This window comes from Micrasema longulum, unplaced genomic scaffold, assembly GCF_059751315.1.
Source record: "Micrasema longulum isolate JH-2025_06_02 unplaced genomic scaffold, ASM5975131v1 h1tg000493l, whole genome shotgun sequence".
Classification (NCBI taxonomy): Eukaryota; Metazoa; Arthropoda; class Insecta; order Trichoptera; family Brachycentridae; genus Micrasema; species Micrasema longulum.
The window spans coordinates 44,623-68,586 of NW_028277690.1; the positions used below are offsets into that span (position 1 = coordinate 44,623).

The window sequence follows — 23,964 nt, forward strand, 5'->3', positions numbered from 1 at the left end:
TTTTTAAATCGCATGCGACTAATGAGTATCTAGGACAATAAATTAATATTAAACTTATCAGTTCTTAGGCATGAATACTTAGGTATTCGTATGTTAGAGTAGATTAAAAACCAGAATCAAATCATTATTTAAAATTTCTAAATGTTCACATTTGCAAGAGAAAATTATTGATGGAAGTTTATTTTAAATTATCATAGAAATAAAAGACGAGTGATACTTTAATCCACTAAAACAAATTGGAAAAACCAGTGATCAGTTTCGTCACTTTCGCGACATCTTAAAAAATTAAATGTAGAAAGTATACAAAACAATAAGGATAGTGAATTCAACATTGTTTACTAAGATATTATTAATATATAAAGCATTAAGTTTGTGGTCAAACATTTTACTAAATGTTATTAAATATTTTAACATAACCACTCACAGATTTTTCTGTGTCTACCGGTTTCGAGACGTGCCCAACTCTTTGTAAGGACGCTAATTAAACCAACATGCAAAACTTACTATTCACCTTCACCAAAGTTATCGCACAAACACAAAAAACCAACACGACATGAATTTTAATAAGCGGGTGATAATATATGTTTTGTCAGTATATTCAAGTGAGACAGAGCATATTTACACAAATGTGTAAGAGAGAACCGAAGAGAACTCATGCACGCGGTAAAGTACTGTCTACCAGTTCTTTAAAAAAAACATAAACTCTTTTATTTTACGGTAAACTTGAATATTGTATAATTTGAATCTAACTTTAAAAGTAAACCAGGTTTGAAAATCACCTTAACGTTTTTTAAAAAACTGCATCCTTGGATCTATTATTGATCAAAAGAAAAAAAATTTTGGGAAGTGGCTACTTTTTTTAGAATTATGTGAAAGATTATTTATTCCTTAATTTTTTAAAACATCAGTGTCGGCGTCTCCGAAACAATATTGAGAAATACAGTTGTTCAATAAAAAGTGAGAATTTAATAATACTTCAGATTGAACGACACGTGTTATTTTTAAAAATTCAATAACATACTTTATATTCAACAAATGAAAAATTTTTTTTTTCCGAAATTCAAATAAAATACCTAAATTCCCCATTACCTATTAAACACTTAGCCTTGCCCTTAACTATTGGTTTTTCTCTCAATTATGATTAATGTACATGCTATAGTTCAAAAGATTATTTTTATTATTTACTTAAGTACCTTGAATTATATAACTATATAAGGACATTCAATCCATCTAATCTTCACATTCGTTTGAAAATACCCTAACAATGCGAAACAATTGTCACGAAATTTTTGTTTTTATATTTATTAAAACAAATTAAAGTGTACAGTAGACTCAAATCAGTGTTTGATTTCTAAAATTGTAAGTTTAAATGTGAAGTTCTACAAAATAAACACCAAATCAATCAATATACTATGATCTATGTTTGGTGATACATGGATGCATGTTTTGTATTCATTTTAATAAGTAAGAAATATTAAAAGATTTATTTACTACATGCACTATTTTTTACACGAATTATCGTTTGTGGCGAATTGTCTCTAAGTCTCGCAAAGTCTCGAAAATTCGGGACCTGGTCTTCAAAGCTCGTCTTAATCTCGAGACTCAAATTTTTAACGAGAATGGAAGCCCTATTTGCAATACAATATTAATATTTTTTTTGTGGGACGAGGAATTTTAAAATTTTTATTTGTTAGTAGACTATCGAACTAAGACAAAGAAATTACGTTTCGTATCCTCATCGCATCGCAGGATTCAAACTGTCTGGAGGGTCGCAGTGAGTTCCATCTTGCTGGAAGATGCGATTCTATAAAATGCTTCAAACACCCAGTTGCGTTCCGTCGGCAGCACTACTGACTAGTCAAACTCGTTAGCGTCCACGTCGTGAACCCTGGGCAATGGGGTCACACTCATAGCGGTGTGATCACAGCAGATAACGAGAGGATGAAAGGCGAGTTTCTGGCGCCTCAAAACCAAAACCAACCAGCTAAGGGAAGGTAACCCCGACAGAAAAATCCACCAGAGAAGGCAACGGGAAACCACTCTGGTCATCTTTTCCCAGGAATAACTACGGCGAGTACATCAATAAGCAGTCGTCCTGGCTGCGAAATACAAAAGTAGTTCAGGACTTTCGCATATGCTTTCGCTGTAGTGATCGCCAACGTTGGGTGAACCCGGCAAGGCACTAGAAGAAGAAGATCCTCATCGCAATGGTTTTTTAAAACTTTGTAATTTTGACAGTACTCCGCACGTGACGTCACTAGTTCTCATCGGTGAGTTGTCCCGACCTGATATTCAAAAGTACAACCCCGTAGCTGTCAAAATATACTTAAAATTGAAAAAATTACTTTCTAGAAACCGGAAATCTATCACAACCCATAAGAATGCTATCATTGATTGGTTGATTGACGAGAACTTGTGACTATATTCAAAGTGAATGATTTTTCATTCAAACCGTTTTTATTCATTGTTTCGTATATTTTTGATAAACTTCGCTGTGCAATAAAATGCTCTAATTTTACTGTGTATAAGAAACCATTTTTTGAGTCCATTTTGCTGTAGCAACGAACTCTCATTGCCGACCCCTGCTGGTGTTTGTTTCAATCCCCGGCCGCCAGGGGCGCCCTCGTAGCAGCGCGACTGTCAAAAGTATAGTTATTTTTTCACCGTATAAATGTTTTCAATGTAAAAAATGTTTTCTCAATTAAAAAACCGGTGTATCTGGTACGCCCAAGAAGATGCCAGGTCTCCCATACATAAAATTGTAATAAACATCGCCGAGTTTAAAACTCTCTCCGTCTGGTTCCGAGAAAAACATTAACTATTTAATTCTATCGGTATGTGGAATACGAAATATTGTACGACGCAATAGAGCCTTATCTTCGGAAACCTTCGCCCGCCTTCGGGTGTCTTCGGCCGCAATGGTTAGACATATTTTAAATTCCTTTCCAGCGGAAATACTTGATTAGCATATTATAATATTTATGAACTGATTCGTGCGAAAATGAGGCGCAAAATTGCATTCTAATACTTTGGTCGGCTTGTTTTAAACGTATAAAACACAAACTGAGTTGTTTTTAGAAATTATCCCCGCAGAATACAAAATGTTCTGTCATTTCAAACAAAATAAATCGTAGGTATCATAGAATTATAGTAATCCAGAAACCGCGTGAGCCCATCAAACTGAAGCCGACTAAACTATCCATTAATGAGTAGTTTTACGTTTTGGCCATCAGTTACTCTGTAGACGACCTTTAGTACGCAACTGCCGATTTAAATTCAATTATGCCGAGTTGTGTCGTTTTTAAGTGTCAAAATACTGCTGGGATTAAAAGGGAGTTCGGTGGAATAGTATTTCATGTGTAAGTAGCGAATTCACAAATAATATTATTTAAGAACTCGATTATTTTATCATCTGTCAGATTGTTAAATAAAATAAATACGTGGACATTTTGCTAGTATTGCCAGGGTAGTCAATTTTTTTGCCTGGCTTTTTATTGATAAGCCTTAGTGTAATATTAAACTGTTTCTTAATTATTATAGTGCTTAAAATATAGCTTTATTAGAATGATAGCTGTCAAACTAATTTCATTAGTGATGGGAAATTACTGATTATTATTATTATTATGGATAACTTAGATCACTGATCAAATCGATTTTATCAATTATTTCATGCAATCATGAAACTCTGTTTCCGAAAATTGATATAAAAAGCGCAAAAACAAGGCTATTATAGTGTGTTGTTGTGTTTATTCACCATCTATTTGTCCCATCTCTAACGTTTTTGAAAAATGATGAATCCCTGTAAGAACGTCATCAATAATAAGGTTTATTTTAGTTTTCTTTTAGTTTTAAAGCTGATTTTATATATTAATGTTGATTTATGTTTCCAGCATTGTAATAAAAAAATAAATCAACACGCCAGATAGAAATGATTTTTTGTGTGTCAATATAAATAATTCCTTTGACGTTACTACAAAGTTATGTCGTCACTTTTTCTGACAATTGTCATTCTTATCATGTTACATTTTAAGGACTATAAATGATCATTTTTATATTTTCTCAAGGGATCGATATTACTTTTTTCAGAATAAAAAGTGGCCTATTTCACTTCTTATCTCTCCGGCTATCTCTGCAAAAAATACGTCAATCAGTCGCTGTTTTGCGACGTGAAGGAAACACAAACAAATAAATAAACACACTTTTGCATATTAGTATGGATTGATTTTAGTATAGTAGAGTCCCGACTTAACATGGAATTTTCCAACAAGTCGGGACATAAAAAACAGTCAAATTGTTTATTGTGTTTATTAAAAAATAAATAAAAACTTAGTACTAGCGCATGTATAAATTTATCAAAACTCGACACTGGCTAGAACACTCCAGAAAGGGCAAAAGAACCAATAAACAGATTAGAAAGATGAAGAATTATTAATAAAATTCCGATATTCCAAACGCTTTCGCGGCCGTAGATAAAGCAAAATACAAAATACGCGAGATAAAACTTTCTACGGTCGCGAGAGCGGTTCTGAATACCACCGCCGAGTGGCTTGCAAATCAATACAGTGATGATTTGGCGCCCCCCGTGATGCAATAGGTCGCTTGACTCACTCACGGAGGGTTCCGGGTTCAACTCCAGATGAGATCACAGTAACTAAATATGTGTTTTGTGTTTTGTAAGCCTGGGCGTTCTTTTTTTAATTTTGTATTATTTAATTTTTCTTCAATGTAGGTATTATTTACACGCCTATTGAAAGTTAATTAGTCAATATGCATATAAATAAATAAAACATCCCAAAGAGATAGTCAAGTTTCAATAGATAAATACACATTCTAAAAATAATCAAATAAATTAACACAAATAAAATAATATTATTAATATTTACAGCATTAACTTTGTAGTCAAACATTTCACTAAATGTTATTTAATATTTGTATATAACTAATTTGTCAGCCTCGTGGTGTAGTGGTCAGCGTATTTGTCTACCATGCAAGAGGTCTCGGGTTCGATTCCCGACATGGTTGCCATGAAATATTTATTTAAAGGGCGTTTTTACACTTGAATATTTCATAGTGCCTAGACTGGCACCTGAAGCGTAAGACTGATCATCGTACCTTCGTGTTAAAAAAATCAAGATACGCTGCGATTGGTTTACCGATGCAGTGCCCTATGCACTATAATGTGCGGAAAGGGAATGGTCATAATGATATAATCAATTACGACTTTTCTATGTCTACCGATTTTGAGACGTACCCTTCTCTTCGTCAGGACACCAATTAAACGAACATGCAAAACCCACAATACACCTTCACCATAGTTGTTGCATAAAAATATAAAACCATCACGACATGCTTTTCAATAAGCACATGCACTGATTAGGACAAACATTCATTGATTAAATTATGAAAATATTACATTTATGTTTGTCGCTATTTCTCTCTTGGGCTGTCGCGGTTCTAAATATATAAATAAATTAAGTATCATTAAACATGAAAAAGTGCTAGTAAATATTTGTGTATAAAGCCCATTATTGTGGAATTTCCATGTTATCGTAATAATTACGCCGGAATCGTAGAACAACGACGTATGTGAATTTCTTCAACTGAACGTGAGAGCGGTTTAATTTTTTTGACCCCATGTCACAACTTAATAAGCACAGACGTATACCATACGTATACAGGCTGTAACTGGGAGGGTGGATCATCGGTGGCAGAGCGATGGGAGACCTCAATGCCTATCAATTAAACCCCATGTATGTTCGGCGATATTCAGCCGTAAAAGTAATTCGGATTTAGTAAAAAACCGATTTTTAGCCCTTAAAATTTAGTTAAAAAAATAAGTTTTCAGAATCTTTTGTACAGATTATTTTTAATTTGGAATTAAATCAAATAACGACTCAAAACTGTATTGTAGGATAAAAGGCCTACTATAGAGCTACTCGAAAAAAAAAATTACGATCGTAGATTTAATAGTTTGGCTACACTTGGGACATCCAGCCTAAAATCGGATTTTTACTAAAATTTCTTAAAAATTCTAATAACTTTCAAACGACTAAATATAGCTGAACATACATGGGGGTTTAATCGATAGGCATTAGGTTTCCTTATCGCTCTACCACCGATGATCCACCCTCCTAGTTACAGGCTGTACATTTTTTTCTTTTATCTTCCCTCTGCCAGTTCCATGTTTCACTTCCATAGATGAGGAGTTCCAACCGTCAGTAGGGACGCAGTGAGTCACATTTTGCTGGAGGGTGTGATTCTTTTAAATGCTGCAAATGCCCAGTTGCATTCCACCTACAATACTACTGACTAGCCCAGCTCGTAAGAGTCCACGTCGCGAACCCCGGGCAATGGCGTCACACTCATAACGGTGTGATCACAGCAGATAACGAGAGGATGAAAGGCGAGTTTCTGGCGCCTCCAAACCAGAACCAACCAGCTAAGGGAAGGTAACCCTGACAAAAAAATCCACCAGAGAAGGCAACGGGAAACCACTCTGGTCATCTTTTTCCAGGAATCACTACGGCGAGTACATCAATAAGCAGTCGTCCTGGCTGCGAAATATAAAAGTAGCGCAGGACAGATACATATGCTTTCACTGTGCATCCAACAATCAAATGTCCTGACCTCGGAGTAGCGCAGGACCGAGATGCGTTCGCTGTAGTGATCGCCTTGCAACTTGGACTTGCCCCTGTCTCGAGCTGTGCTTGCGGAGATAACCATCAATCGGCCGAACACATCCCGTGGCACTGTGTGCTATTGGGTGATGCCAGAGATGAGATGCTGAATGGTCTGACAGGGGTCATGCGACCAGCGTGGAATGTGGATCTGATGGCCAACAGTACGAATTTCGCACTCTTCCGTCAGTTTGTCCGGACTTGGGTATCGCGTTGGGAGCTCCTCAGATGTGCGGACGCCTAGGTGGGTCAAATAAGGTGGGACAGGCAACTGTCCCTGTGGGATGCTCATTTAGTTGGGACTGTGATTCCTTCCGAGCGGAACGCACACGTTCTTTTGTTTTGTACTCCCCTTACGAAGGTTGTATTCGGATCCTCTGCCTTTGACCACCCAGGGAGTCCTTCTTTATCCATTTAGGCATTGGGGAATCCTGAGGGGTGGGGACGACGTGTTGGCCTCTGTCCATACGTCCTCCTCCCCCCTCCTTAATCTGCATAGAGTTTGTATTCCTTAGGAATATTTATAATAACTTTCCTCTATGCGCAGCTGACAGAGTCCCCCAAGACTCTATAACAGCTGCGGGTGGATGGTGGGCTTTAGGGTCTCCCCTCAATGTAGTGATCGCCAATGTCGGGGAACCTGATAAGGCACCGCTAGAAGAAAATGAAGAGGAAAACTAAAAGATAAATTACACGGTTTGAAAAATGAAAATATACTAATTAATAAACAAGTAAATAATTATTATTAGTATTTAAAGCATTAACTTTGCGGTCAAATTTTTTTTAAAATATTAATAAATATTTTTATATGGCCACTTACCGACTTTTATGTCTACCGGTTTCGTTTGCTTTTTTCAACTATTTCTCCCACAACATAAAATATTTTCACTACCTAACAACTGCATGTAAGGGCTACATATTAAAATGCATGGCATGTTGGTTTTATATTTTTGTGCAACAACTATGGTGCAGGTGTATCGTGGGTTTTGCATGTTGGTTTAATCAGTGTCCTGACGAAGTGACGGGTACGTCTAACCAGTAGACATAGAAAAGTCGGTAAGTGGTTATATACAGATGTTTAATAAGATTTAGTTTTACACATCATTAGACGTTAAATCATCAGTGTGGCCATTCCGAATATAATGAACTGCCTGATGAGCTAAGACACGAAAAACTTAATAAAAATCCAGAAGTGTCGCAATAAAAAAATATTTCTTAAATCTTTTTGATAGTGATAATTATTAATGTAGTTTATATAAGATGGTGTTTTATGTTTCTTATACAATAATATTTTCTTTTTATTTCGGATGTATTAATTTGTATGTTATTATGTATTCTCAAAAAAATGTTTTTTTTTTTATGTACGGTCCCAAATGAGTTTCTAATAACTCCTGGGAGTATAATATGTAATTTTTGTTTTATTTGTTTTATTAATAATAAAAAATTAAAAAAAGCGTATTCGCATGCAAAAAATAAAATTCAACAAATTTCTTTCATCTCGTCACCTTCGATTAGATCCATAATTGCAAGCCAGCGGTACTTTTCTAAACCGCTTTTATCTCGCGTACTTACATACAAAATACGCGAGAAAAAGCTTTTTCTACGGCCGCGAGAGCGCTTGGAATATCACCCCAGCGAAAGGAGAGAGGAAAGAGGAGTAGCGATGCTTTTCTGAATCGCTTTCGCGGCCGTAGAAAACACTTTTATAAGATAAAAATGAGACCGAGAGAGTTTGGAATATCACCCCTAAATAGCACCTGAAGCGTAGGACTGATCATCTTACCTTCGTGTAACAGTTGATTAAAGTACGCTGCATTCGATTTACAAACGCAGTGCGGGAAAGAGGGATTAATGATGATAATGTAGTGTTTGGTTTTGATCACTGATCACCTCATCTATGTGTGATAGATGATCAAGATACGCTGCATTTGGTGTACGTATGCAGTGCCCTATGCACCGCGGTGCCGATGAAAGGGTGGGGTGATGATATCCTGAAAGTACCAGGAGTCCAGGAGAGCGAGGAGGTATTGTTTATTCGAACGGTTTTGGGTCAATACAACCACGATACTTCTGAAACTCGGCCTTAATAAAGAGGAAAAAATCTTTGGCCCCGAGCGATCTCCGCCAGGTAGGTCGTTGGTAGAATGATCGCGTATAGGAAGATCGCAAAATAATAAGCAATCTTTTAGATTTATAACCTAATAGAGTCTGGTCTAATAACGCTGGCTGACGCAGCAAACTTCCGTCGTCATCACCAAAGTACTTTCGAAACGACACAAATTATTACCGGACACGGACCCATGAGAAGTCACTTACATAGATTTAAATTAAGGAATGATGACTATTGTCCATGCGATGATATTTCTTCACAGAGTATCGAACATCTGTTATTTCAGTGCCTATTTTTCAGTTTATAACGCCATAATCTTGAAGCAGAATGCAGGAAATATGAAATATCTTTAATAGATGTTCACACTGTCGTTAAAAGTAGTTATCACGCGCCATTGTTTTTGGACTTGAACAAAGGCAGAGTCCGAAGAGAAAGAATCGCTAGGTGGAATTTATCTTCAACTATACCGTCAAGGTGAAGGTATGACGTCTTTATCTTCCCATCATAATCGAGGCCCTGCTCTGCAGAACATACATCTAGAATATTCGGAAGAATTCATTCTAGCAAGGTGTTTCTTCAATCTGCAGTGCCCCCGGACAGTTTCGAGAAGGCATTGACGAGAGAGTGTCAGAAAAACAATGTTCATATACCTATTCAAGTTTTCACCGAATTTCTCTCACAGAGCGTATCCTTTTATAATATTTTTTCGATCAGCCTGTACAGGGTGCACACAATCACACAGAACAGGTATAAGAAGCTGTATCTAACAATTGGAATGCGGTGTCGACCTCACGCACACTAACAGCCAACAAGACAAGTCGCAATACACCCTGTACTTTTTTACACGTGACCTCATTAAAAGAAATACATTTACTCGTGTCCTAATGCTTGTTCTTATACAGTTGCTTCGACTTTTTTGCTCGTGGCGCTCTAACCTGAGAGTAAGGAGCCCGCTTTTACTTTGCACTTTGTTAAGAAAAGCGAAGCTGCAAGCTATTTTAGTCCTTTGGTTAAGTGCATATTCGAGTGGTTTTTGCGTGTTGGCAAATTACTATCGAAATGATTCCGAGTTGCTTTTACGGAAATTTCTCACAGGAATTTCTAAATTGTTTTGAAATAAGTTAACTCACATTTTGTAGATTCTTGAAATTCGATATGTGTAATGTAATGTATTTATTTCGATGGTTGTACAAAATAAATTTTAATAACTAGTTATTACTTAACTAATAAATCCAATTTGTCGGCCTCGTGGTGTAATGGTCAGCGCGTTTGCCTACCATGTAAGAGGTCTCGGGTTCGATTCCCGACATGGTTGATTTGAAACGTTTATTTAATAGGGTGTTTTTACACTAAATTATTTCATAGTCTTTGGATTGGTACCTGAAGGGTAGGACTGATTATCTTTCATAGACAAAACACATAATCCAATTCTTCAATATAAGATTTATACTAAAAAAAATATTTATTCTAATGTAGAAAGAATGCACAAAGAAATTGGCTTGCTCGCAGTAAAGCAGAAAATTAAATATAATGTAGCAATTTTATACATGAAATAATAAAGGGAATTAATAAAATAAAAACAATAATAAAATCTAACCAATAATGTCATACATATGAAGCAAGGAATAAAAAAAGATAAGATTATTTATTTAACACTTTATTTACATATACAATATATATTCGTATAAGGGCGGGCATATTACCTTAAGGTAATTTCTTCCTACCTACCCAAACCGTTCAGTTTGAGAAAATTACAAGTACATGGACACATTGAATTTTACAATTTTATACAAAAAATAAAAACAAAGATTAACAAAATAAAAATATATTAAATAAATAACACTATACTACGAATATACAAAATTAACAATATACTATGAAGAGAGGAGAGGGGATGGGAAGGAAAGAAGAAGGATAAAGGAACAACTAAATATTTTGATAGTGACATTTCAATCTTGACTTAAATGTAAATAAAGATGGGGCTCTCTAACATTAGAGGGTAGATTATTCTACAATCGAGCGGAGATTACCAATGAGGAGAAAAACAGAATCTCAAAACTCATAGTACAAGGGATTGAAGCTGTACAAAGAGTTACCTGAAGAAAAAAAGGAGATAGAAAAGATCGAAATATTATAAATCAATTTGAAAAAAATACTAATAGTTATACTAAAACAAGTAGAGGAATTTGTGTATCTGGGAAGTATGTTCACTAGGGATGGAATGACTGAGAAAGATATTGAAAGGAGGGTGAGTGCCGGGAACCGACCTTGGCAAATAAATGCTTGTCACAAGAGGCAAAATTGGCAGTTCACAACGGAGTCCTGGTCCCATCCCTGATGTATGGGAGCGAAGTATGGACTTGGAAAAACAGAGATGAAAGTAGGCTGAATGCTGTCGAAATGCGATCTCTCAGGTGAATGTGTTGTAAAACTATGTACGATAGATGCACAAATGTTGAGATCCGTACATTATGTAAGGCTGAGACAAGCATTATCGACAAAATCAAGAAAGGAGCTCTGCGCTGGTTTGGACATGTAGAACGAATGGACAGCGAGAGAACGGCTAAGAATATTTACAATGCGAATGTTGATGGATGCAGAAATAGAGGAAGACCGAGAAAGACATGGCATGACCAAATTCAACAAATACTTAAAGATGGACATGTCAAAAGTCGGAATAATCGGCGCGCGTGCATGGAAAGATGTATGAATGTAGAGGAAGCGAGATCTGTATGCAAAGATAGAGTGTTGTGGCGTTCTATCCTCTCTGTCTACCCTTACGGGGAAACGGCGTGATGGTTTGTTTGCTTTGTTTGTTTGTTATTGAGAAATTTTAATAAAAAAATTGTAATCTTATTAAAAGTTTATATTAGTTCTTAAAATGTTATGAACTAACTTGATAAATCATAAATAAAAATGACCAAGATACGCTGCAATTGGTGTACCAATGCAGTTCCCTGTGCACCATTAGGATAGGAAAGGGAATGATGACGATGATAATTATGTTATATTAGTTTTGTTTGGTCATGGACTACTTTTGAATGAGGGTTGTTGAGATATTAATTATATTTTTAGTGCTCGAAACCTACCTATAGATAAATATTAAAAAGTAATAAAGTCATACTATTTGGGTAAAGAATTTATTATATGGGCTTGGCACAGAGGAATTTACTGTGTAATAATTAAGTAAGTATAATATATTATTATACGAGTAAATGTAGGTGGGCACGCATTAAACCTATTTAAATTTAATCTATCTTTCTTCTTCCTCTTCACGTGTCATGTATGTCGGTTGACGACCACTCGGGAGAAAGCTGACATGTCCTGAGCAGTGCGAATAAGCTCCTCCACAGTTCTAATCCAGTAGCTCAATTACAAATAACTATCGACGTGCTTAAAAACATGCTAAGCATTTGAGTAATCACAATGAACAAAAATGAACATGCTTAAGTTATCGCGGTCATAAGTCAACGCGTGTGTAATCTCTAAGTCAACGCTCGTGTCGGTTTGTTTTTTGTTTTCCTCGTAAATAAATACAGTGCTGTACGTATATAAATACGTAAATAAATATATTCTGGATAGCAGTTAAAAATTCCCAAAAAGTAAGGATAGCGGATGTATGACAGCAGTAATAGGAAACGATGGAAAAATGGTGACGAATGATAGTGGAATTAAAACGAGATGGAAGTAATATTTTGAGGAGGTGTACGAAACGCACTCAAGTAAGCGTTAATGCAGGTGACGATGCGAAAAAGATAAGTATGGAAGAAATAAAAAGTGGTTCTAAGTATATGAAGAATAGGAAAGCGCAAGGTTATGACAACATTGCCACAGAGTTTATAAAGGCGGGTGGAGAAATAATTTTTGTATGGCTACATAAGCTTTTTATCCTATGTTTAGAGGAGGAATACACTCCGCCTGATTGGAGGAGAGCTGTTGTTATGCCTCTATACAAGGGAAAGGGCCCTAGGGTGGACTGCGGAAACTATAGAGCTATCAGCCTTTTGAGCGTTGTTGGAAAGATTTATGGCAGAATACTGATTGAGAGAGTAAGAAAAGTGACTAAATATAGAGTGTGGGACATACAAAGTGGATTTATGAATGGAAGAGGATGTATGGATCAAATATCTGCAAAAGGCATTTGATAGAGTTGACAGAGGGAAATTGTGGAAGGTTTTATCGGACTATGGAGTGAATAGTAACCTGACAAGGGCTATTGCGTCTCTGTACAAGGACAGCACAGCATGTGTGAAGGTGAATGGGTCATTCACATCGTAGTTTGACATTCCTAAAGCAGTATGCCAAGTATGCCAAGATAGAGTGATATGGCGTTCAAAATATACAGGTGTTCATTAAACCCTATCACATCCGAAACCACGATGATCAGTATGAGCAAGAAGACATATTGGCACATTAAAATAATTTTATGGAACGAATAAAATTTTAAAAACAAAATATCAAAAAAAGCAAATGGTTGCTTACTTCTGCAGGATAAAAGCGAGGGGGGAGGGGAGAGTCTTATACACCGACAACCTATCTCCCCTCACTTCTCTTCTGCAGAAATAAGCAACAATATTTTTTTAAATATTTTATTTTTGAAAAAATATTCGTTCTAAATATTTTTTTAAATATGCTAATATGTCTTTTTGCCCATACTGATCATCGTGGTTTCGGATGTGACAGGGTCTAAAGAACACCCTGTATAAACTAGGAGTTTAAATTTTATTTGTACAACTATCTTAATACTTTTATTTATTTATTTATTTTAATTTTATTTTATTCAGAAAACATACAGTCATACATAAAAAGTATTAAAAACAACAATTTTTTAACATAAAAAGACCAATTAAGTTTTCATAAATTATGCAAAAGATATAAACATTAAATGTGACAAAAAAAATAAATAAATAAGAATTTCAAATGAGAAAAGAATAATTATTAACATTTGCATTTTCCATGGATGTAATAAATAAAAATAAATTAAAATACAGAATATACACTCCGAGCCATTCACGCACACACATGAACGCACATATAAAACATACCCAAACATATACATTACATGCGGCACATATACATAGCATAAACCACTCAAGATGCACATTCAGCAACTATCCCAAATAATCGACCCCATGAAGAAATTTTCTGTACAAATGCAACGTGCAGTTTAAAATGTCTACATCAATACTGAGTCCATTTTAATTTCTACGGGTACGTTTAATAAATGAATTCGAGGTATAATTGTTTTTACAAGTTAGTACATATAAAAGGATATTTAATCTGGTATAGCGAAGAGGACAACGGAAACCAATATTTTGTAAAAGATGCGGCGAATCAACTACATTATTTAGAATTTTGAAAAGAAAAATTGAATCCTTAGGCGTATTTTTTCTCCTAATATTCGTATATTTATGCGCTGTCACAATAATTTATCATTACCGGATTAATCATTACATTTAGGCGATGTTTTGAACGAAAACAAAAATTTACTATAAGATCACTTTTTATTGCCTTTGAAATTATACAGTAAATTGGAATCCATTAAAAACTTACTTAAACGTGGCCAGCAAAGTTAATTCTTTTGACGAAGAAACTCGTTTACTAGCGGCGAGGTCCTCATTTCGAGGCTTTATTTCCTAATAACAGTCCGGATATTCGGCAATCCGGATGACTAGAATTCAGATAAACGGAGTTTTACTGTATTAAATCATGGGAATTGCCTGCATTCATTATGAAATGTTAGTATTTTAAAGCCGTTTTTATATAATTTGGGTTTTACAAATACATAATAGTATTTTTAATTGATAGGGAAGGGGAGAGTAATGCCGTACACCTAACTTCAAACGTTATTTAAAAAAAATCTATTCCGTACAAGGCTATCTTTAATTGTTCCTATATTTATAATGGAAAACTTATATAGTGTTATTTTCGTAATATAATACCTCAAGGGTGCTTTACAAAGTGATTATAATATAAAGACACAGATATACACATTCTTAAAAAAATAAAATTAAAAATAAATGCATACTGCAAATAAATCATATTTTCGTAATATCAGCATATGTTAGTTTGGACTTTTTAGAGAAGGCAATATAGAAGTCCAGGCATCTACAGGGCTTATGACCTGTCATTGGCTGGTTTAAGTAGCCACTTTACATACGGTGTAACATTCACCATTCTGCCCATATTTGAAAATCTATATTCCTTCGATTCTTTCATCTGTTGATGTTTGTGAAGTTAAAGAGCTGAAACCTTCATTTATGTGGGTGATTGAATTATTTCACCATCATACTAAGCAACGCCTGAAATTTTAATTTTTAAAATTTTTATACTTCTTCATAGACCAGGTGAATATATATTCACCTGGACTTCTATTGCCTTCTCCAAAAAGTTCTTCATCTCTGTTGTAATCCGTTATTATATAATTTGGGTTTTACAAATACATACACAATAGTATTTTTAATGAATAGGGGAGGGGAGAGTAATACCGTACACCCAACTTCAAACGTCATTTAAAAAAATCTATTCCGTACAAGGCTATCATTTATTATTATTATATCTATGATAAATAACTTATATAGCGACATTTTCGTAATATAATACCTCAAGGGTGCTTTACAAAGTGATTATAATATAAATAAATAAAATGAATTTCAACTTTTTTAATTTGTAATTCAAGAAAAACAATTTATTTTGTTATCACATGCTACGAATTTATTCGAATGATTTAGAGAACAAGTGGGTTTGAAGTTTTTTCCGAGACATCACTTCACTCTCACAATTTTGCCCCTCTTGCTGGGAGAGATTTCCATGCCGTAGGACCTGCGACCGCAAATGCGCGTTCGCCGAATTAAGTGCGCTGTTTGCGTAGAGGTATAATAACTTTTCCTCTCGACGTAGATGATGCTGATCGCAAGACATTTGTCAGCTAGTTCATTTGGAATGTAAAGTTTCCTTAGATATTCTAGAGCAGAGTGTACCAATTTACTTTTAATTTAGTTAAGTTTTATTAAACCAAAGCCTATTTATATGCGACTACCACTTATTTTTAAAAGATAAAAAAATGTAGGGAGTACGGAGTTACCCAACATTTGCGTGTGATTCCGTAAATCGTTCGTCTAATTTCGTACATTCGTTCAAGGCTCAATAAAGCCCTATTAAAGATATTTTTACAAAAGATAAAATTACTTTATCAATCAATTCTTTATTATAGTTTTTACATAATGTATGTACATTCATTCACTAAATTCACATAAATAATTATCAGCAGAAGTCTCATCAATCTGTGCCAGTATTTTTCGTTCTTACCAAATTCATCGCAAATTACTTACATTATCTTATCTTAACTTTATTTTCTTTCTCCGCATTGGCAATTCTGAGATAAACGTTGATAAAAGAGCAATGAGGTCAAGTGACGTTGGTGTGTAATACAAATAGTTGTGGCGATTAATGCCGTACAGTGTACGGGATTAACCGAAAATGTATTGACCTTCAACGTCCTGTAGTTACAAAAACATACCTAACTGAGTGTTACATCGTCGATAACATTGTGTTAAATACGACTGCAAGATGAAATTCAATACCGTCAAGATTTGTATTTACAGCTTATTTTCTGATGTAAAAATATTGTAACAGTGAGTGTGAAATCACATCACATCTGATGGCACCGCCAGTACTCAGCTGACTGATGTGATAACTTGCAAGTGTGCGAGACTGCACACAACGAACGAGTGACAGAAATACACATTTGTACATTTCCTACTTAAAACTGCTGTATGGAATTGGCAGCTGTACGGTATTACCCTTCACTCCCCTAGTAGAGGAACGAAATATTTTTTTCAACTTTTTCTCACGCTCATTAACTGCCGAAATCGTGGAATGTCGAACTTCCACATTTTTGCACAATTGTTTACAATTTTTTTGCATATTGATTTCAATATAATTTACGATATCAAATTTATACCCGTTATTAACAGTAGAAATGTGTGAAATGGCAAAAGGCCATCAAACATTATTGGTAATAATTTAAAAAATATATATATTTACAGTTTTTTTGTTATCATTTTTTATTACATAATATATTTAACTTTTTTCATGAAAACAAAAAAATCCCACATAGGCATGCATGGCTTGTGCCTGGGTACACTAAATCTAGAATACATTATGAAATCAAAGGTGTAGAGTATGCATAAAATATTTAAAAAAACATATAAAATAAAAATTAAAAGTTTAATTTCGATTGTGTTTTTTTTATTTTTTTTAGTATTAGTAAGTAGAAAATGAGAAATAGAAAAAAAATATTTATGAGAAAAAAAGTATTAAATTAAAGTTGATAATTAAATTAGGAAAAAATACGAGAGCAAAATTCAAATGAATTAGGTGTTAACGGTGTTAACATAAGTTGCGTCCGTTTTTTTTTTAAATTTCAAAATTAGCACCAAAATTTTTAAAAAATGGTAAAGGTTTATACGTCATTCGAAAGAAAATTGTCTGTTTTACAAGATATTGTGTTTGCTCTTACGTTATACACCCATGTCGCCGCCAAACGGTTAAATCAACAGCTGAATTAAGCGGCTAGGCTGTACATTTTTCTTCTTCTCCTGCAGCCTTATTCTCTCCACTGCCGGATGGCGGCCTCTTCCAAACGTCTCCATTCCATCCTATCACCCGCTTTCATCATCCATGTTTTACCGGCGAAAGAGGCGATGTATTTGTCCCATCTTTTCTGTGGCCTTCCAACAGTTCTTTTGTTTGCCTATGGTCTCCACTTTATTACTCTGGGTGTCCACCTGCCATATTTTGCCTCGCCGAGTGTCCTGCCCACTGCCATTTCAATTTTGCCGCACGATCCATGATATCCGCGACTCCAGTTCGGCGTCTTATTTCTTCATTTCTTACTCTGTCTCTTAAGCTATGGTTTCCTAAGACAGCGGTACCGTCACAAAGCGGCCGTCACGGGACGGCGGATGACGTCATTAAAACGTTGACTATGTAAATCAATGGCGCCGGTTTCCTAGAGAGCGTTGACCGTGAACGTAACGTCGAAGCAACGGTGCCGCCATTTGCAGGACGGCCGTCACAGCGGTGCGAACTGTTTTCGAACGGTTTTTGTCGCGAAGCGGTGACCGTTTAGCTGTCAAAATGAGTGCAAACGTGGTGCGGAATGTTGAAAATGACGAAATATTGATTAATTTTGTAAAAATCATGACGATTTATGTAATGGAAGGGCAAAGACTATTAAAAAGTCGAGTTGAAACAAAGTTCGTGAAGAAATATCGGGACAACGCTTGAAATATCAGGTATGTACTAAAATGTAAATAACAATAGAATCATATAAAAATAACAGAGCAAATGTTTATAAGCTACAAGAAAAAAGCTAAGCATCTATCATAATGTTATTTTTCTTATTCAAAACATTTATTATAACATTGTTTATACGTAATAGATTCCAAGGAATCCTAACCTATTTATTGTGTCTGCAGATAATTGGTTGAATTCTATATTAAAATTTCGTAAGGTATCCAAAGTAAAATGCTTTTATCGGATTCAATTATCCTTTTATTTTTTTTATTTACAAGGGTGTAAAATGTGACGCATTTTGTCTTGTAAGGACATTATCAAACTTTTTATTAGGTTACCTTACCAAATCCTAACCTATTTTGAAGTTGACATTTTATGAAATAACACACAACATTTCAGATTAAAAGTCACATGGGTGTGATTTAAAATAAGGAGTTCTCCATGAATATTAAAGAGCCAAGAAAAATGCCTGGAACATAATCTTAACAGAGTTAGTTTGATGAATTTTAAATAAAATATGCCCTTTGAACATGAAATGAATACAACAAATTTGTCGATGGATACAAATAAGTATACCAATGTAATTCTTGTATGAACATCGATGACATTGATGTTTGCTTTCGTTATTCAAAATTTCTTCTTTATGCCGATGATATGAAAATATACGCTAAAGTTAAATCTCAAGAAGATTGCCTAATGATTCAAGACGATCTTAATCGTCTAACTGACTATTGTATTGAAAATAAACTGTTTTTGAATATAAATAAATGTGTCTGTATTACATTCACAAGGAAAAGAAAAATTCTTAATTTTGATTACAAACTAAACAATAATGTACTAATGAGAAAGCACGAAATTAAAGATCTTGGGATTGTTTTAGACTCAAAACTACTTTTTGAATCGCATATCAATAAAATTACCTCCAAAGCATTGAGCATGTTAGGCTTCATAATTCGAATGAGTAAACACTTTGATAATCCAAAGGCCCTTATTTCATTATATTATACATTTGTCAGAAGCCATTTGGAATACGCCTCTCATATATGGAATCCCCAGTATGCCATATATATAAGTAGAATAGAAAATATTCAAAACAAATTTATAAAGTACCTTAAATACAAAACCGGTATTTCTTATGTATCTACTCTCACTGCCTCCACCTTCCATGGAATCATTTCTCTACAATACCGCAGAGTGTGTGCGGACCAACTACTGCTTTACAAAATTGTGACAGGAATGGTTGACTGTACAGAGCTGCTTGTTTTAATAACAATACATGTGCCAGCCAGGATTTGTAGACGGTACCACCTGTTTCATGTACCAACAAGTAAGACATCGTATGTTAAAAATGCTTTTTTTCGTAGGACTTTTTCAATGTACAATACAAAATTTAAAAATATAGATTATACAAACATCACTCTGTCAGATTTAAAATTTAAACTAAAAATGTATTATGTAACTTAGTAGACATTATAATAATAAATATGTACATCTCCCCCTCCCCCCTCCTTATCCTCTCTTCAAGCATTTTTGTCCTTTTTTGTCCTTATCCCGCCCAATTTACAGTAACTTAATGTTCTTAAAATTAATATTTTAAAAATCTTTGATTATTGAGTACTTGAAAATAACATTTTTATATGTATAAATTGTTTGTATTTATTTGATATGTAATATATATATTCTTTACTAACTTTGTATACTATGTGGAAATCTGTTATTGGTTCTGAGTTTATACACTATATCTGTTTGTTTACTAAAAATATGTATATAGAACTGTTGATTTCCCTAATAAAATAAAAATAAAAATAAAAATAAAATAAAACATTACTATAATATTTTTTCTGCATTAATTATTACATTTATTTATTCTAGAAAGCTACAAACACCAAAGAGTAGTCACCAATATAAACAATTTTATGTTACAACTGAGAGGGAAAACATTTTTGAGAAGGGAATACTGAATTTGCGTCGTAGGTGAATTGGTTCAGGCGAATAAATCTCACCCAAATGATAAAAGTTTCAGCTCTTTGACTTCACAAAAGAAAACAGATGGAAGAGTTGAGGAAATGTGATGTTAAAACATAGGCAGAATGGAGAATGTTACAATGTGTAAAATGCCTACTTAAACCAGTCTATGACAGAGCATAAGCCCTGTAAGTGCCTAGACTTCCATATTCCCTTCTCGAAAATGTTTTCCCTCTCTGTTGCAACAAATTTAGAACTAGATAACTCCCTAGGGAGGAAATCCAGCCTGTCTGCAAACATTTGGACATACTCAAAACATTGTTTTTAATCAGTAAACTTATGGCACAGAAAAACGATTAAATGTAGACATACTTGGGACTTATTAATACATTTGTTCCAGGATTCTTATCACCGAATTATGGTATGTAAATGAGCTCCCATTTATATTTGAGACAAGTTCAAACTAGTTTTATAGCAACTCCATAAACACCAGTAATAAGTTCTTATTTAGATACATAAGGTAGGTTGCAATAACTTTCCTGTATATTCATTGTGAATTTTATTTTCAGAATAAGTACATACTACAAAATTATTTTCACCCAAGTGCAGATCAAGATACGAGTAGTGAGAGGGTAGAACTCTCCCGATAGTACTACTAGATTTGCTGTGCGAGTCGAACTCAAATGTTTGCCAGCAAAAATTACTAGGCTCCCGAGCGATTTCTTCACTGCCTCAACATGCAAGGACAAGGGGACATTTGTCAACGACCTACGACTCAGACTCGCAGACATCAGACAAACACCAGGCATCCACCACAGTCCAAAGAAAACCTTTATCCACAAAGAACTTCTCAACACGAGCCACGTATTTATATTTACTGACTGCCACAGAAGACCATTCCAGAACGCCATACAATGTAGAACAGACGGGAGACAAGACTTTCTGAAATCTACCTTCACCCACAGCAGTACTTACTTCGGACTCACCAGATCCACCTCCAGGAAGGCAGACACTCCCCTGAAATGAACACTTCCCAGAATAATACTGATCATAAAAACAAAAATGTACTAATAAATATGAGCAAACTATTTTTACCTGGATGCAAATTATGTTTTAAATACCTCTTATGAATGTACACATTATTGTAATTCCATTTTGTATTATAATTTTATATGTATTCTTCTCCGTTTTTTAGATCATGAGAAATGTAGTTTATACTCACATAATATATTTTCTATTAAATATTATATTTATGTAAATTTAGGATTATAATGAAAAATTCTCAAGTATGCTATACTAAAATGATTTCGTGTTTAGCATTAGGTCTTATACTCATATATATACATATAACTCATAAAATATTAGTTCTTTATACAAATATGAACCAAACATTTCTTCTTTAAATATCTCTTTGTAAAAAGAGATATTTAAAGAAAAAAAGACAATAAATTTAAGTTAATTTAAAAAAACATCTTAAAAAAATAATAACATATTATGGTAAAAAAAGCAATATATTATTTTTAAATGCTATTCTAAAAGTAATTCAAATAAGTTTAAAAATATAAAACCAGCAGTGAAAAAAGAAAGAATAAAAGTCTTTCAAGTGAAATGTAAAAGAGCATCAGAAATTCAAATATATTTAAAAAATATTTTGTACTTTCTCCAGCCTGTCAATATAAGTAATGTATTGTGGATTCCAAATTATGGATGCAAATTCTAGGTGAGTACTTACATAGCTATAATAGAGTAATAATGAATTGATTACAATGTCAGCTTTGTAATGACAAATGTATTCTTTATGTTTGTTGTTACTATGTAAAATACTATATTATATTTTGACAGACTAATAAAATGAATTTAATTATGATTCAAAGAGGTTGGTTACTTGTATGATAGGGAGCAGATGATATTCCTAAAGAGTTAAAAGTTATACAATACTGTGTTGTGGGGTACATAAATTATTAGTTAAACGCTGAAGACATTTTGGTTTCGAACTTACAGTTTGTAGTTATGTATATTATTATATATGAAAGTTATAAGTATCTATTATGGTGTCTGTAAGAAGTAAGTGTATAATAATTGAAATTTTTCAGAAGAAATCTGTACAGTTTATATATAGTAAGCAATATTAAGTTCTGATGTTACAGTATAAATTGTTACTACAATTATTACAAGTTTATATATGTATATTAAAGAAAACGTAAAGTAAAATGAATTCTGGTTCTTTTGTTTTACAAAGAGATATTTAAAGAAGAAAAGTTGGGTTCATATTTGTATAAAAGTACAAATATTATATGAGTTACATATAATATATGCGTATAAGACCTAATGCTAAGTAATCTCACGACATATAAGAAAGCATCAGAAATTCAAATGTTTTAAAAAATATGTTGTACTTTCTCCAGCCTGTCAATATAAGTAATGTATTGTGGTTTGTAAGTTATGAATGCAAATTCTAGGTGAGTACTTACATAGCTATAATAGAGTAATAATGAATTAATAACAATGTCTGCTTTGTAATGACAAATGTATTCTTTATATTTGTTGTTACTATGTAAAATACTATATTATATTTTGACAGACTAACAAAATGAATTTAATTATGATTCAAAGAGGTTGGACATATACTTGTATGATATGGAGCAGATGATATTCCTAAAGAATTAAAAGTTATACAATACTGTGTTGTGAGGTACATAAATTATTAGTTAAACGCTGAAGACATTTTGGTTTCGAACTTACAGTTTGTAGTTTATTTAGTTATTTTATTTTATTAAATATTTGGGTAAATCATAAGAACGCAAATATTTCTTTTTAAAAAAAAATAAAAAATAAGTATTAAAAACAACAATTTTTTAACATAAAAAGACCAATTAAGTTTTCATAAATTAAAAAGATATAAACATTAAATGTGACAAAAAATAAAAAATAGATAAGAATTTTAAGTGAGAAAATAATAATTAGTTATGTATATTATTACATATGAAAGTTATAAGTATATATTATGGTGTCTGTAAGAAGTAAGTGTATAATGATTGTAATTTTTCAGAAGAAATCTGTAGAGTTTATATATAGTAAGCAATATTAAGTTCTGATGTTCCAGTATAAATTGTTACTATAATATTTACAAGTTCATAAATGAATATTAAAGAAAACATAAAGTAAAGTGAATTCTGGTTCTTTTGTTTTACAAAGAGATATTTAAAAAAGAAAAGTTTGGTTCATATTTGTATAAAAGTACAAATATTATATGAGTTACATATATATGGGTATAAGACCTAATGCTAAACAAGAAATCGTTTTAGTATCGTTATCGTTTGAGAATTTTTCATTATGATCTTAAATTTACATAAATATTATGCAATAGAGAATATATTACGTGAGTATAAACTCCATTTCTCATGATTTACAAAAAGGAGAAGAATACATATAAAATTATAATACAAAATGGAATAACAATAATGTGTATATTCATAAGAGGTATTAAAAACATAATTTACATAAAATTTTGCATACTATAAAACTATGTAATAGTACTTAATGTTTCCTAAATAAAAGAAAAAAATATTTCTTTCTCTTATTTCTGTTTACAGGATATCATGATTTGTTCACCAAAACACTAAAAATTGGCCCTGTGAAGGAATAGAACGCACCAAGATCAGTTACAAATAAAAATGTAGTTATTGCATATATTATTTTTATTTAATCAAAAACATACACCTTTTATTTTATAAATTATTATGTAATGTATTTTTTAAAATTATTTGAGTATGATCTTCTTCTTCTCTGGTCTCAATCCTGGGATTGGCTGGCAGCAATTCCTTTCATTCTTCTCCTCCATTCCTCCCTGTCTTGTGCGGCTCATTTAAAGTCAACATATGATGAGCAGCGCACGTCCTCTAATAGGTCCTC

At 33.4% G+C, this 23,964-nt stretch overlaps 1 long non-coding RNA gene across 1 annotated transcript; it reads left to right on the plus strand.

Annotated features, from left to right (window-relative positions):
* Positions 1-17,714: 17,714 nt before the first annotated feature.
* Positions 17,715-21,326, plus strand: LOC148281140 (uncharacterized). Its single transcript, XR_015822419.1, has 3 exons — positions 17,715-18,086; positions 18,487-18,577; positions 20,622-21,326. It is a non-coding gene; the product is annotated as an uncharacterized LOC148281140 (long non-coding RNA).
* The last annotated feature ends 2,638 nt before the right edge of the window (positions 21,327-23,964 follow it).